This window comes from Microtus oregoni, unplaced genomic scaffold (genome assembly GCF_018167655.1).
Source record: "Microtus oregoni isolate MIOR12 unplaced genomic scaffold, Mior012 000074F_ref0000038, whole genome shotgun sequence".
In the NCBI taxonomy this organism is placed as follows: domain Eukaryota; kingdom Metazoa; phylum Chordata; class Mammalia; order Rodentia; family Cricetidae; genus Microtus; species Microtus oregoni.
The window spans coordinates 6,329,081-6,336,625 of record NW_024544004.1 but is presented as its reverse complement, the minus strand read 5'-3'; the positions used below and the strand labels follow the sequence as shown (position 1 = coordinate 6,336,625).

General features: G+C 37.7%; 1 pseudogene; it reads right to left on the bottom strand.

The window, feature by feature from the left end:
• Positions 1 to 227: 227 nt before the first annotated feature.
• Positions 228 to 840, bottom strand: LOC121441294 (annotated as a pseudogene).
• Between the last annotated feature and the right edge of the window lie 6,705 nt (positions 841 to 7,545).

Here is a 7,545-nt window from a genome sequence, read left to right as displayed (position 1 = left end):
ATATTGACAATTCAAATAAGATTTTATTTTATGAAAGCCCATAATACAAACAACGAATTAAGGAAACAAAACATGCTAAAAAGATAAGAGGAGGCCAACTTGACTAGTTTTTGTCACAGGCCACATTTGGCATCACTTTGAGCTCTTTCAAAATTTATGTAGACACAATGACAAATGCTTGCTATCTTTACTGGATTTTCAAGGTGGTGTAAGATAAAAATTTACTTTTAAATTTTATAGTGGAGTGTTTTGCCTGTGGCTAAATTTGAAGAAAGGCAAATTGTGCCACTTATTAGAAAGAAAATTGCAGCTATAGTTGCCAGAACCATGGCACTACCAAACTTCTGAGTGTCTGGGTCAGAAGGCATATTGAAAGATGTTGGAAAGGCAATCCCCCATTTACGCATGATGGATATGTAATTGAACAGAACAGCAAGATCAAGAAAGCTGCTAGCAATGATGTTGGGAATCCCTGAAATGCTGAATGGATTGCAGGTGGCATTCCTCCACACTCTTCCCATACACAGACTACAAAAAGCAATACTGGTGGTGATTTTCCCAAAGAGCCCAAGAAAGCTAGCCACCAGCAGCAGGTGCTGGTTTATTCGAATGTACAATGGAATGAAGGAGTCATGGTAGTTGTATGTTGCTGGAGTTGTTGCCATTGTGGAAAACACAGGCTTTCCATTTGCCCACAAAAGCCATTGTAGGCTTGGAAATCATAGGGTCTTCATAGTACCACACTCGCTACTGAGGGAGCCCCATGGAGATGCAGCAAAGTAGACAGGCCACTGTGGTCAAAACAAAACCTCCCATTTGGCGATTGTATGTTTTCAACATGATGCTGACAGTGAATACTTGAGATCTGCAAAGACACACAGGACAATATGAAGACAGTTACTCAGGACAAAGACAGGATACTCAGGTTTAAAGTACTAAGGGAAAGGTGTTATTTTTGAGAGAGTGAGCCTTATATGAAGATCTGATGACTTGGATGTGGCATGAGAAAAGCCTGAGAATGCCCCTATGGCATTCTGTTCAGGCAGGTAGATAATCTAATCAACACACCCTCTACACTGTATAATTATGCATTTGCCACAAACTTCTAGAAATCCCACTACCTCTCCTATCCAAGGGCTAGTATGAGAGGCATGAGACCCTACATCTGATTAGTTGCATGATATCTTCAAGGGACCCCCGTGATTAGCAAGTGTGAGAAGTTTTTCCTAGTGATGTGTCAAACATTGTCTCATCATTCATTGTTCTTGGATCTTTGGATTATCTCAAAGCTTTACCTGTTATGAACATCACCATATGAATGAGCATGGAATATGAAACTTTGAGTACATATATTGTGTTGTCATTTCTTTTAAATAGATACTAAGGCATTCAACTTGGAGAAGACAAGGTGTCAAGTTCATACAGAACTATTTCACAACAATTGTATGAGTTTTATATACCTAGAAGTAAATCTGGAAGTTTTCTGCTTCTTTATAACTTCCTTTGCATTGGCTGAGTACAATACGCCCGCACATCAATGCTGAAAGATAATAAATGAGTGGAAACTCATAATGTAATAGACAATTAACTTACTCTGGTATATGTAATATGAAACATATTATATGTTATCTTTTTCAAAAACCTATTTCCCTGTAATACTTAAAACACATCAATTCCTAAGAAAATCTGTGAACATATATAATGCTTACCCCTAGATAATTATAAAATAGAAAGAGACTGTAAGTACATTCATAGTTTTATGATTAGTTTTGATTGTCTAGTTGAAACAATATAAGAATGATCAGAGAAGGAAGTCTAAATGAGGAATTGTATGGATTCCGTTGGTCTATAGGCATGCCTGTGAGGGATTATCTTGTAATGTTAGTTGAAGTAGGAAGACCTATTCAGTGTGGGTAGTACTATTACCTAAAAAGGAGATTATAAGCTGAAGGTGGGTATAAACATGCATGTGAGTACTGAAAGAAATGTATTCACTCATTGCTCCATCTTCATGTGTGGATGTCATATATCTATTCATTCATGTTTGTATGTACTTCTGCCTATTTTTAAAATATGTTGGGTAGATATTAAATATGATAAATTTGAGTCCTTGGAATCAGGGTGGTCTACCTTTGTTTTAAGCTACAATTCTGTCACATTGTTTCTCTCATTGAACTTTTCTGATTGCTTTTGCTTTTTTTGCTTATATTGGGCAGAATCCTACAATGTAAGCCAAATTTTTCTCTAACTGTATATGTAGTCCAAATTTGTCTCAGACATGAAACAATCCTTCCTCAGATTCTGAGTGCTGAAGTTATATGTGTAACAATTATTTATGGTGATGACACTTGCAATACGAATGTGTGTGTGTGTGTGTGTGTGTGTGTGTGTGTGTGTGTGTGTATTAAAGGTGGATAGGTAGATTCCCAGGACTATTGCATGCTACTGAAATGTTCTACCATTTATCTATACTCCAATAATCTGAAGAAATTTTTTTCACAGGATGCATTTTCAGGAAGTATTTACGCGAGTCCTTTCATTGTGCCCCCAACGAGAAAATTTATGATCATATTTCAAGATGGGCCAAATAGAACTAAGGTCCATGAAGTTTACACTCTACTACATCTGGAGAATTTAACAACCAGAAACAAGGATCAAAAGGCATTTCCTCTTTTATTGATCAAGAAAGAATATTTAGAGGCAACATGGGTTAAGCTTATAATAATCCTCTGTAAATATCATAGATTACACTTGTAGCATGATTTCTAGATGATACTTATTAAGTATTGTCTCTGTAGTAGTCAGTGTGGGTATATTTGTGAATACATTCTCTAATTGAGAAAATGATAATAAGACAACATTCACATGTGGGGAGAAATACTTAATGGACATTTTCCCTAACTCAATCAAATGAAGGACTAGGATGTTAGAAATGAGGAGAGAAGATATCACCTTTTTTTCTGAGACCTGCTCTCAAATGAAGGCTCAAATTATCAGTCTAGCCTTGGGTGTAGACAAATGACAGGAGTAGTTAATGGTGAAAAGAGAGAGTGAGGCTAGAGAAGTCATCCAAATCAATCTTTGCAAAATGTATGGGGGAGTGTCTAGGCTTTCTTAGTAAAACTTTGTAGCGTAAGGTGAAGGATTGTTAAAGTTGGAAGCCAAAATCTCATTATAATAGCCATAACTTTTCTATAAAGGGTTTTATTAATAACCATCATTCTGTTTGAGGTGATAATCCTAAATACATTTTTCTGTGTTGCTGAATATTAAATCTGGGGCATCATGGATACTAGAAAAGCACTCTGCTACTGAAAATGATTTTGAAAGGTGAACAAGCTTGTCTTATTTTTAAGAGTAGTTTATGGATAAGTTTTTGCTTAGGCTTTTTTCTTCTTATCTGAAGAATGGCCTCATTAAATAGGCCTAAATGCCCTCAAGGTCATTCTGGAGTCCAGAATGCACTTCAATTGGTGATCCTCTAGAATCTTCCTGTACCTGGATACTAGGATATACTTATGGAAATAGAACTTAGAAGAAAATGAATAGTAATTCTTTTTTATATTTTTTATTATTATTATTATCAAAAATTTCCACCTCCTTCCATCCTCCTACTTTCCTCCCCCTTCTCCCATACCCCTCCCCCCCATCTCCAGTCAAAAGTGCAGTCAGGGTTCCCTGCCCTGTGGGAAGTCCAAGGTCCTCCTTCCTCCATCCAGGTCTAGGAAGGTGAGCATCCAAACCCCTAGCAATCCTGACTTTCTTGCTCATGTTCTCCCTTCTTCTGCTTCTCATTTGGACCATGAGAGCTCAGTCCATTGAGCCAATGTGGATCTCTGTCTCTATCTCCATCTATCCCCAGATAAATATTCTATGGTAAAATGCAAGATATTCATCAGTATGGCTATAGGATAGGGCCATTTCAGGCTCCCTCTCCTCAGCTGCCCAAGAAACTAGCTGGGGACATCTCCTTGGACACCTGGAAACCCCTCTAGAGTCAAATCTTTTGCCAACCCTAAAATGGCTCCCTTAATTAAGATATATACTTCCCTGCTCCCATATCCACCCTTCCTTTATCCCAAACTTCCCATTCTCCCAAGCTCTCCCCATTAACTCCTTCTCATTTTTCTCCCCCCATCTCCCTTTACCCCCATCCCTTCCCCACCCCTAAGTTCCCAATTTTTGCCTGGCAATCTTGTCTACTTCCAATATCCAGGAGGATAACTATATGTGTTTCTTTGGATGCACCTTCTTATTTAGCTTCTCTAGGATCACGAGTTATAGACTCAATGTCCTTTATTTATGGCTAGAATCCACTTATGAGTGAGTACATACCATATTCATCTTTTTGAGTCCGGGTTACCTCACTCAGGATAGTGTTCTCTATTTCCATCCATTTGCATGCAAAATTCAAGATGTCATTGTTTTTTTTACCGCTGAGTAGTACTCTAATATGTATATATTCCATACTTTCTTTAACCATTCTTTCATTGAGGGGCATCTAGTTGTTTCCAGGTTCTGGCTATTACAAATAAAGCTGCTATGAACATAGTTGAACAAATGTTTTTGTAGTATGATAGGGCATCTCTTGGGTATATTCCCAAGAGTGGTGTTGCTGGATCCTGGGGTAGGTTGATCCCAAATTTCCTGAGAAACTGCCACACTGATTTCCAAAGTGGTTGCACAAGTTTGCATTCCCACCAGCAATGGATGAGTGTACCCCTTACTCCACATCCTCTCCAGCAAAGGCTATCATTGGTGTCTTTGATTTTAGCCATTCTGACAGGTGTAAGATGGTATCTCAAAGTTTTTGATTTGCATTTCCCTGATCGCTAAGGAAATTGAGCGTGACCTTAAGTATCTTTTGGCCATTTGAACTTCTTCTGTTGAGAATTCTCTCTTCAGTTCTGTGCCCCATTTTTTAATTGGCTTAATTAGCATTTTAAAGTCTAGTTTCTTGAGTTCTTAATATTTTTTGGAGATCAGACCTTTGTCTGTTGCGGGGTTGGTGAAGATCTTCTCCCAGTCAGTAGGTTGCCTTTTTGTCTTAATGACAATGTCCTTTTCTTTACAGGAGCTTCTCAGTTTTAGGAGGTCTCATTTATTCAATGTTGCCCTTATTGTCTGCACTACTGGGGTTATACATAGGAAGTGGTCTCCTGTGCCCATGTGTTGTAGACTGCTTCCTATTTTCTCTTCTATCAGGTTCAGTGTGTTCAGATTAATATTGAGGTCTTTAAACCAGTTGCACTTGAGTTTTGTGCATGGTGATAGATATGGATCTATTTTTATTCTTCTACAAGCTGACATCCAATTATGCCAGCACCATTTGTTGAAGATGCTTTCTTTCTTCCATTGTCTACTTTAAGCTCCTTACCGAAAATCAGGTGTTCGTAGGTTTGTGGGTTAGTATCTGGGTCTTCTATCTGATTCCATTGGTCGACTTCTCTGTTTTTATTCCAATACCAAGCTGTTTTCATTACTGTAGCTCTGTAATAGAATTTGAAGTCAGAGATGGTAATGCCTCCAGAAGTTCCTTTATTGTATAAGATTGTTTTGGCTATCCCGGGTTTTTTGTTTTTCCATATAAAGTTGATTGTTGTTTTCTCAAGGTCTGTGAAGAATTTTGTTGAGATTTTAATGGGGATTGTGTTGAATTTGTAGATTGCCTTAGGTAGAATTGCCATTTTTACTATGTTGATCATACCCATCCAAGAGAAAGGGAGATCCTTCCATTTTCTGGTGTCCTCTTCAACTTCTTTCTTCAATACCTTAAAGTTCTTGTCAAATAGATCTTTCATTTCCTTGGTTAGAGTTACACCAAGATACTTTATGCTATTTGTGGCTATCGTGAAAGGTGATGTTTCTCTGATTTCCCTCTCTGCTTCTCTATCCTTTGTGTATAGGAGGGCTACTGATTTTTTTGAGTTGATCCTGTAGCCTGTTATATCAGCTGTAGGAGTTTTTTGGTAGACTTTTTGGGGTCACTAATGTACACTATCATATCATCTGCAAATAATGAAAGTTTGACTTCTTCCTTTCTGATTCCAGTCCCTTTCATCTCCTTATATTTTTTATTGCTATTGCTAGAACTTCAAGAACTATGTTGAAGAGATATGGTGATAGTGGACAGCCTTGTCTTGTCCCTGATTTGAGTGGAATGGCTTTGAATTTCTCTCCATTTAATTTGATATTAGCTGTTGGGTTACTATATATTGCTTTTATTATATTTAGGTATGATCTTTGTATCCCTAAACTCTCCAAAACCTTTATCATAAAGGGATGTTGAATTTTGTCAAATGCTTTTCTTGGCATCTAATGAAATGATCATATGGGTTTTTTTTTCAGTTTCTTTATATGATGGATTACATTGATAGATTTTCGTATGTTGAACCAGCCTGCATCTCTAGGATGAAGCCTACTTGATCGTAATGGATAATTTGTTAAATGTATTCTTGGATTCTGTTTGCCAGAATTTTATTGAGAATGTTTACATCAATATTCATAAGTGAGATTGGTATGTAATTCTCTTTCTTGGTTGGGTCTTTGTGTGGTTTTGGTATCAGGGTGACTGTAGCTTCATAAAAAGAGTTTGGCAATGACTCTTCTGATTCTATTAAGTGAAACACATTAAAGAGTATAGGTATCAGCTCTTCTTGGAAGTTCTGATAAAATTCTGCATTAGCTGGACTGTGACTGAAAAAGCATGGGATAAAACTGGACTCTCTGAACATGGCGAACACTGAGGGCTGATGAGACGCAAAGGAAAATGGCACGGGGTTTTGATCCTATGTAATGTGCTGGCTTTGTGGGAGCCTAGCCAGTGGATGTTCACCTTCCTAGATATGGACAGAGGGGGGAGGTCCTAGGTCTTACCACAGGGCAGAAAACCCTGACTGCTCTTTGGACTGGAGAGTTAGGGGGAAAGGAGTGGGGGGAGGGGGAGAAGGGTGAGAGGAGGGGGCATAGGGTGGCAGGAGGGGAGGGAAATGGGAGGCTGGGAGGAGGTGGAAACTTGTTTTTTTTTCTCCTTTTCTCAATAAAAAAAAAGAAAAAAAAAGAAAAAAAAACCATCAGGTCCTAGGCCATTTTTTGGTTGGGAGGTTTTTAATGATAGCTTCTATTTCCTCATGATTTATAGGTCTATTTAAATTGTTTACCTGGTCTTGATTTAGTTTTGGTAAATGGTACTTATGTAAAAACAAGTCCATTTCTTTTACATTTTCCAAATTTGTGGCATATAAGCTTTTGTAGTAAGACCTAATGATTCTTTGAATTTTCTCATTGTCTATTTTTATGTCCCCCTTTCATTTCCTATCTTATTTATTTGCATGTTATCTCTCTGCCTTTTGATTAGTGTGGATAAAAGTTGTCAATCTTGTTGACTTTCTCAAAGAACCAGCTCTTTGTTTCATTGATTCTTTGTGTTTTCTGCATTTCTATTTTGTTGATTTCAGCCCTCAGATTGATTATTTCCAGTCTTCTACTCCTCCTGAGTGAGTCTGTTTCTTTTTTTTCTAGAGCTTTCAGCTGTGCTATTAAGTC